Source organism: Lissotriton helveticus, chromosome 2_1, assembly GCF_964261635.1.
Source record: "Lissotriton helveticus chromosome 2_1, aLisHel1.1, whole genome shotgun sequence".
Classification (NCBI taxonomy): domain Eukaryota; kingdom Metazoa; phylum Chordata; class Amphibia; order Caudata; family Salamandridae; genus Lissotriton; species Lissotriton helveticus.
In genome coordinates, this window is record NC_136059.1 from 1,102,991,851 (window position 1) to 1,103,000,939 (window position 9,089).

A 9,089-nucleotide genomic window follows, 5' to 3' on the forward strand; every position below is an offset into this window, starting at 1 on the left:
ATAGTAGAAATATACAGTGGAATACGTAAGGGGCAATATAATGCAAGTAATTTATCCTTACCAGTGCCGCCCTTGAAGCAAGTGGCACCAATGACATGCTGTTCAGGTGGCAACCCTAGCTGAGTGAGGAGTTTGTAAATGCTCATAAACTTCTAAGTTTGCTGCAGATCATAAACTGCCAGAGCATTGCCCTCTTGGAAAGCCCACTTCCCTCTCACAGGATGACATTTACTTACTCAGATACCTCTGTGTGCGTAAATGCTTTTATGAGTGCAAAACTGGCTATGGTGAATTGCAAGAATTATTTTGTGATGGCCTTGGCTGATTGCAAAGTGACTTGTTCATTGAATTACTTTGAATAGTTAAAAACAAATTTCCCTTTGGATCAACTCTAAGTACTCCTTTTTAGGAAATAGTAGCACTTCTTACCCATACATCAATCATACAACTTCATACCAGGACCACAATCTTCATCTAGATATACAATAGAAACACTCTACTCAAAATGTGAAAATACTTATGCACAAGTTTAATACATCGAATCCTAATTTTTTTAAAGATAAAAATACAATACACATTGTAAGAGATCATGACAAATATACAATAAAAATGTTTTAAAACTCCTGACTGACTCAGTCAGTGCAAATTCATAAATGAACAAACCACCTGGAAAAAGAAACTACAAAAGACAGTACATTTTGTCTTTGGGTCGTTAATTTGAAATAGGACTTGACAACAACCAGCAGGGTAAAGCCTTCTCTGTCTTTTTGGCCGCTGTCACACATCAAATTTAACAAAAACCTCTGTGTTGACGCGTTTTGGTGGCAATGTCGTCAGGACTACAACTATTTCAAGTACATGTGTTACTCCTAACCTAAAGAAACAACATAAAAATAATAAATAAACAAATATATGAGAGAAATCACGTTCCTCTTATTTCCAGGCCATTTTAATTACATTTCAACTTCATAAAATTACCCCCTAACCCACTGTGTCTTCATACATATTGTCAACCCATGATTTAAACATTCAGGAGAGACTCTTTATTTTTGTTTGTGGTAAATATTGTTATTAAACTCCTCTTTCCCACTATTACATATATTATTGTTTCTAATATTCATAAGTACTCACACATCTCCAGAAACAGCTCAATTGGGAAAACTCCATTTATACTGCATCCATTTGTTCAAAACACGTAAACACTCACTCTTGCACTCCCACCTCATGACGTTAATCCCTACACTCACCAGTGCAACTGCACTCAGGTCAGTGTGGCTCCCATCTGGTTTAGGGAGATGTATACCAATTTCTTCAATTTGTAGCTGAAAGATATATTAAACATCTGGCATCAGATACCTGCTTTGTCCTGTTATTTCAAAGGTATCTATATATCTAGATTATGAATCTAATACCTTTAAATCTTTGCTCTGTCGTTAAACAAGAACGGATATAGTTGAATAATTAATATTCTAGTTAGGCGCCTACCTGCATGGATAGAAGGTAAATTGGTTCTTACATTTTTGATAGGATCATTAAATTCATTGTTATTGCTATCCTTTAGAACTTTTTTACTCTCACCTCAAGTTATTGATAGTTATAAGGAAATGGCACCAGTTCCCTACATAGGCCAAACTGGAACACGTCTCGTTTATTCTAGAGAGATAGGGTTAAACAAGAGAGAGAGACATATATGTACCCGATTTATTCATCAATTAGGGGGCATTCTTTTAGTGATTATACCTATAATTTTTATTTGCTGTGTCTCACCTTATACTTTATTTAGACCTCAAACACGAAAAAGAGGGCATCCGGTCACTCTTCACGAATTTTAACCAGAGCACATCTGGGTAGGCTGTAAATTAACAAACTACACCATCTATATATCTGTCCATTTGCGGTGTATCGCATGTAATACTATCACACATTAATTTTTCCGCTACTAATGGTATGGAATGAGGTGCACAAATTCACTTCTTATACTGTATTTCACTATGGTAGTGGCTTGTTATATTTCTAGGGTAGTTTAAATTATTTTAGTGTGGGTTATTTTTTACTTTCTACTACTACTAAACCCCATGGGGAGTAAAAATACCCTACCCAGGGTCTAACCACACCTCCCAACACTACATTGTCTCCTTACCTCTATATCTCTAATGCAGCCGCATACTCCGGTAATTCTGCTTTGTTGTTCAAACAATGGATTTTCAGACGCCGGCAGTACGAACTGTTTCATAGCAACTTGCACCTCATTGGAGGGGCACATTGTGAAGACATCACAAGGCAGTCTCCACTCGAAACATATTCCCAATGGTCGGGACCATAATACATTTTTTTTAGTACATTTTTTATTATGCATGATTAATTAAAACCATTGTAATCATAAATTTGCAGATTAAATTTCAGAAATTTTGCATTAGTAAAACAAATAAAAATAAAGTACAAAGTTTAAAATGCTTTTGTTTTGTGATTAAAAGACAATGTTGTTGCAAAAGTCAAAGCACCACTGGCACAGATTTACAAGCCTGTTTACGGTCAATTATATAAACTTTCTGGTTTTAAACCAGTAGAGTGGTCCAGTGCAGCATCTACAACACTTTATAGTGGATCTAAACTGTTGACAGTAGTTTTTTCAGTCTCAATGCTGTTAGATCGAGACATTTTGTAAGGTGACAGTTTAGCTGTACTAAGGTTTGATTGAAGCACAGCATCACTGCCGGCCTACAGGACCTTGCTCCATGCAGGTTAAATAAGTTTTAACAACGTTTTCCAAATGTCCTTTAGCTTCTTACATATGCATATAATATGGATCAGGTTTTCAGTGTCATTCGCACACAGACGACAAAGTTGATCACCCACTCTTCTTTCCCACAGTGGCAAAAATGGGATGATTGGACTAACTCCCAGCCGTAGTCTTAGGAATTTTTCTTTGGTCACAAGCTTAGTTCCGACCTTGTGGTAGGATGAGGTTTAAGAATGTCATAGTTCTTGAGCACAACCCAACCATGAGCTCGTTTGGATTCGGCTTTCTTATCCTCTATGGCAATATGAGCCTTGTCGATTTTGTTACTAGCTTTTTGAAAACCGAGTGGCCCATTTGGGTGTTCCATGCATCTGTCAGACTGCGAGCCTGCAAGGAGTCCTGAAGATACACGTTAGCTGGCAGCTTTCCAGTGCGGGACAACTCAAGCCAGAGCTGTTTATTCAAAGACCCTGTGTCAGCAGCTCTGATTTTGTGCCAGCTCTTTAAAAAGGCTCCCTGCCATTCTATTACCTGTTTCTGGAGTCCAAATTCCAGCCTTATTTGAGCAGGTGAAACGTATTTGCGGAGCTGGAATATCGCACGATAGGAGGTTGCTATTATACAGTCGAGGATAGCTGCGTCTCTTCCAGTCAAAGATTCGCTCCCATAGGTGATTGTTGGCTGCAGTTTGGCTGACAGGACTTTTAGAAAGGGATCAATCGTTAAGTACAGCAGCTGTTTCCTCAGGGTTTTAATGCCAAGCAGGTCATAACTCCCTTCCTTCGTAAGGATTACAGCTGTGGCATAAAAGAATTGTTTCTATCTAAAAACACACCTAGATATTTATAATTTGTTACTTGGTCCAGACGTTTGCCGGCCAGGTACCAGCTAGGATTTGACTTCTTATGATGGTTTACACCCATAACTTTAGATTTTTTGAAGTTTATTTTTAAAGCGTTCTGATGTGAGAAATTGAGGGTAGCTTCTAGAAGGTGCTGCATTCCTATTGGAGTTCTGCTAATCAGCACTAAGTCATCGGCATAAAGTAGGTTTGTCAATATCATGCCACCTAACTTCGGGGCATGTGAGGAGCAAGCGTCCAATTCTTCCGGCAAGTCCGCCAGGAAAAGGCTAAATAACAAAAGGGCCAGAACGCATCCTTGCTTTAAAACCTTTGTAGTGGTGATTTTTCTCGAGATATGCTTCCCAGCGCCTAGTTTGATTCTAATCCATGTGTTGGTATGCAGCTGTATGAGTTGGTCTAGAAGGGGTGGAGGTATACCCCATTCTTCCTGCTTTTGCCACAGCCTGGAACGGTCAACGTGATCAAAGACTGCCGAGTAATCTGTGAAGCAAAGGTATAGGGGATATTTATCTTGTTTCGCTGCATCCATGAGCATGGTTAAGGCCATAATGTTGGTAATGGTTCCTTGCCCTTGACGGAAATGCGTTTGAGTTGTTGGTATGATACAATTTCTTGTGGACCAGCTAACCAAGTTTTTAAGTACAAACCCTGCATAGTATTTAGCCTCAGTATCTATCAAGGCTATAAGGCGACAGTTGTTTGGATCGTATCTCGCTCCTTTTTTAATAAAGGACTGATAATTGAGCCTCTCCATGACTCTGGGATTGCTGTAGTTCTTAAAATGTGTCCTATTACTGGGACTAGTGTGTTGCTCCAGAAGTCAGAACCCTGTGTATATAGCAACAGTGGTATACCATTTGGGCCCGGTGCTCCTGCCCGTCTGCCTCTAAATATTTGTTTTCCTATTGCTTCGACCAGGGATTCTTTTTGCACGTCTTCTACACTAGATGGGCTGTAATGACTTGATGGGAGGGCTACCTCGAGCTCCGTCTGGTTAGACGGTTCGATGCCCGCATCACTTGGATGGTACTGATTTCTTCCTGCCCTAATTAAATTTTTAGTAGCAACGTGCCTCGAAGAGGCCAAGGAAACTGCTGTTTCTCGTTCTTGATTGTTGAAGTGTTTGAATAAATAGTCAGCCCAGGTGGCTTCAGTAATGTTGGAGTCATTATGGCATGATGATATGGATGCTGCAGTTTGTTTACTGATTGCTAGAATTGGGCACTATTTTTCTGGTTTACATCGTACAAAAGTTTCGCCGAACGATCATTATCTTTTGCTCTTTTCTTCTCTGATCTCCTTCGTTTTAATGTGGTCTTTAGCTCACGGGGTGTGACCTGCAGTCTCAAATTATTTGGGGATTTGCGTTGTTGCTTTAAAGTTTGATTTATAGTTCTCTTTAGTTTTTTTGAAACAGGGCTCTTTAATGCCTCAATTAGAGCAGCTGCTACTTTCCCTTGTTTCCGACCCTTACTGTATGAATATTTTTCTCCTAGGGATATAACAAATGTTTCCCAGCTTTCTATTGGATGGGCTGAATTGATTCTTCCTTGGTTATAAAGAGTTTTAGCTGCTGCCACTATTTCTTCTATGGTGCTGGAATTGCACCTTATTCTTTCAAGGTTAGTAGTTTCCTCCTATATAATGGAGTTGCTGATTTCTGGGGTTTGGCTGGGTCTTATTTAAAGATGCAACTCTTGCGGTAGATGGTCGCTAAATTTGTTGTTGCAGATCTTGAAGGTAGTTATTTTGTTAAACAGAGTCAGAGTCATAAAGGTAAAATCTAAATTTGTTGATTTGGCTGATGAGTGGTACGTGGCTGCTGGTGGGTTGTCCTCTTTAAACCGACCGTTTAAGGCTCTCATATTTAGGTGCTCCAGGCCCCGAAGAAAGTTCATTGCAATCCTTGAAGGCTTGGTAAACTGTATTTGGCCTTGTGTTGGAATTCCCCATGTGCTCGAGAGGTCCTGTGTTGAATCTTCTTCCTATGTAGACCCTAAGAGGTGCATGTTAAAGTCACCAGCCAGGATTATAGGATCTGTTGACTCTTCTTCCATTACTCGCTGCAACTTCATTAACAGCTCCTGCGCTCTCTTTGGTTTTTGTTTCGGGTGCAAGTAAACATTTATTATTATGACGTCCTGTTTGGACTGGTTAAACATGGTTGTTGCCTTTGCAGTTTGAGTACTGCTTGGTGGTGTTAAATGTATGGTAACGTGGAGAAGCTCTCCAATTTCAATTATTGAGGCAAGAATCAATAAGCCCCCCGAACACCGGCCAAAGGCTGATACCTTAGTCGCCGGAAATGAGAAGGTGGTATAACCTTGCAGGTCGAAGGGCTTATCTTCCCAGGTCTCTTGAAGTAGGATCATGTCAAAGGTTTTCAAATACTTTATGAACTCTTGATCATGCATTTTAGAGGCTAGACCGTTAATGTTCCAGATGCATATGGAGATTCCATTGCATTCTATTAGTGAGAGCTGTACTATGTCTGTCGCCTGTCATTTTGGGCATGCCGGTGTTATTTGCCGATGTATGCTGGTCAAATTGTGAAACATTGAAGGAGGCAATGAATCTGGAGGACCTTGGGTCAGTTGCAGGGCGATTATCAGATTTGCCTCGATCGTTGTACCTGGTCTTCTGTTCTTGCTCCTTTCCAGACTGAAATGGTCATCTGACTTGGATTGTTTATATCTCTTTTAAGGAAGGGAGTTGGGTGTAATGGTTTGGGGATTGATTCCAGGCCTTTCTCCCAGTTTAAAAATGTATCTCTTTCCCAAAGAATTCTGCCTGCAACCTCTGGGGATCGCCATGTTGTTCTTGTTGCTTCTGCACTCTGACTGTTGTTAGGTGGCAGAAATTCTATTGACAATAAGTCAAGGGTTTCAATGTTTGCTAGGGGTATGATGGAATGTAAAAGCCGTAGGACATTCCCTCTGTTCAATATATCCATGCAACATCTGGATTTGTATTGAGGGTGAAATATTATGGTGTCTGCCCCTTCAGCCTTAGTTATGGCCTGATCTTGTGGCTGTGTGCTATTGCTGTTAGTTACTCAGTGGACGAGTGTGTCTTCGTTTTGCGATGATCTACTTGTATTATTGTTTCCAATATTAAGAAGGAGCCCTTGATAAAGGACGTTTACTGTGGATGTTTCATGGTTGTGACTGTAGTTTGAGTTTTTCCTGTGATCAGATAAAACCCAATCTGTGTCGTACACTTTGTCATCTTTTTCGTGGTTTTGACTTGAGGATTGTTGGCACTCTTTTTGGTCATCCCGAGAGTCTCTGCCGTGCGGTATTGTTGTTTGGTGTATTCCTTTGATTAACACCGTTCGTCCCAATGAGGCAGTTGGTTGCTCTTGCCCTGTGTTAGTGCTTACTTGGTGTTTCTCCTGGACAGAGGCAGTTAGAGTCGGGATCTTGTCAGATGGATTCCCTGATTGTTTGCGCTTCTCCTCTTGTTTGTTGTTAGGACATACTAGGCGGCTAGATGTCTTTTGTTTAAGACATACTAGGCGGCTAGATGTCTTTTGTTGCCGCTTTGTGGTTTTGGTAACTGCGGTTGAGATCTTCGTGCTTTTTTCCGAGTCTGGCTCTTCTTTATTTTGTATTTCATTGTCTTATAATTCTGTTGTGGATAGACCAGTCGGAAAGCTGTCCATTGAATGGTGGGCCTGGACAGTGGGTTTTTTATTCCTGCCTTTCCTTTGTTTGCATTATGATCTTTTTGATAGACCTTTATTACTGGATGGTTCTATTTTTAAACCTCGGGAGGGGACTGCTTCCTTCTAATAGAGAGTCGCTGTTTAATGATGTTAGCACAGGTGGTTGTGTGCTCAATACTAACTTGTCTTCCCTCGGGATGTCATTGTTGTCTGTTTTCTGGGATTTAGTTGTTGGCTTCAGAGACGACAACAGGTCAGCCAATGTTGTTGGTAGCGTTTGTAGTTTATCTACAATTGGGGCGCATAAGCATTCTTGTTGCACAAACTGTGTTTGGAGGCCGCTGCCTGCCCTCTCTTTATTAAACCATTCAGCTCACCTAACTTTTTATCTATCCCCGAAGTATAGTCTGCTAGAGACTGCAGAACTGTGAGCTGGAGGTCCATTTTGTGGGATTGGTATTGCAAGGCCGCAGTCGAGTGTTGCACAGAGCTTAATAGTGATTCCCAAATTAAAGTTTTGTTGCTATGACCAGTATTGTTTCTTCCTGTGTGCAGGACTTTTGGATGATTACTGGGCCCATGGCTATAAGAGGCGACTAGGTCTTCCCAGTCTTGGGAGGCTAGGAAGGACATTTCGCAGTTGGAAGCAGACTGATCACCAATTTGTGGAAGCTGTCCTTGCACTGCTTGTGTTGTTCCATTAGTTTTACAGGGAGCTGGTGCACCTGCCGGAAGCAGTTTGTCATCCGAGCTGGTAGGTGATAAGGTGGTTGATATGATCTGTAGGGGAGAGTTGTTTAATTGTGGTGACTGATTTCTTGGTTTTTGATCATCCAGCTGGTCTGGTACTAATGGTGGGCATTGATAAAACTTTAGGTCAGATCCCATGTCAACCTCATTAGTTAAGGTAAGAAGCTGGCACCTTGACCTAGAATGTTCTCTGCAGTGTAGCTGGAGAATTGGGCATTCTTAGGTTCTGAGCCGTGTCCTGAACCCTCTTGCTGGTCAAGAATTGGTGCTGGCTCCAATGATGCCCAAGATGTTGACCTGGATTGTTGAAAGTGAGGGATGCTAATTTGAGCTTTGTTTAAGCTTTCCACAGAATTGTTTTGTGACGAGCTGGAGTAACCATTAGTAATGTCCTTCTCGTGAATTTGAAGAGGATCCAATTGTTCCAATTGTTCACAGTCTTCTGCCTTATTTGTACTTGGAGTGTTTGTATCTTTGGCTGCTGGCCTTGCTGCATGGTAACCCTTGATTTTGAATTGTGGGCTCATTTGAGATGTTCCTTTAGAGTGGATTTGTGCTACGGTTTTGTTCGCTGCCAGTAAGTGTGACTTTTGGTCTAAGCTTTGTGTAGCAAGGGGTAGAAGAGGAGATTGCAGCCCTTCTATGCTAGCACTTTTTGAAAATATTGCTGTTCCAGGATCTTTAGGAAAGGAGAACTTTGTGTATATTTATGGCTGGAATAAACAAGGGTTCCTCCTTTTCAGTGTTCCTTCTACCCTGATTAATTCCTGCTCCACCAGACTTGTCCTCGCTGTAGCTTCATTGCCCCTAGCTTCTACTATTATACTGCCTTGCAGGGGCAAGAAGACAATGCTGTTGTAAGCAATGGGATGTGAGCTGCACAAGAGACTGTCTGCTTTCTCTTCCAATGGGCTGTTTTGTGTATCATCAAGTTTTTCTCGTTTTATGGTGTGATTTCAAAGGTCATGACCCAGTGGGCTACTGCCCCTAAGACCTCTCCTGCCCTTGCTCTTCCGTTTAGTTGATTTGGATTGCGGTTTTGATGCATGTTATGCTTTTGGTTTTAG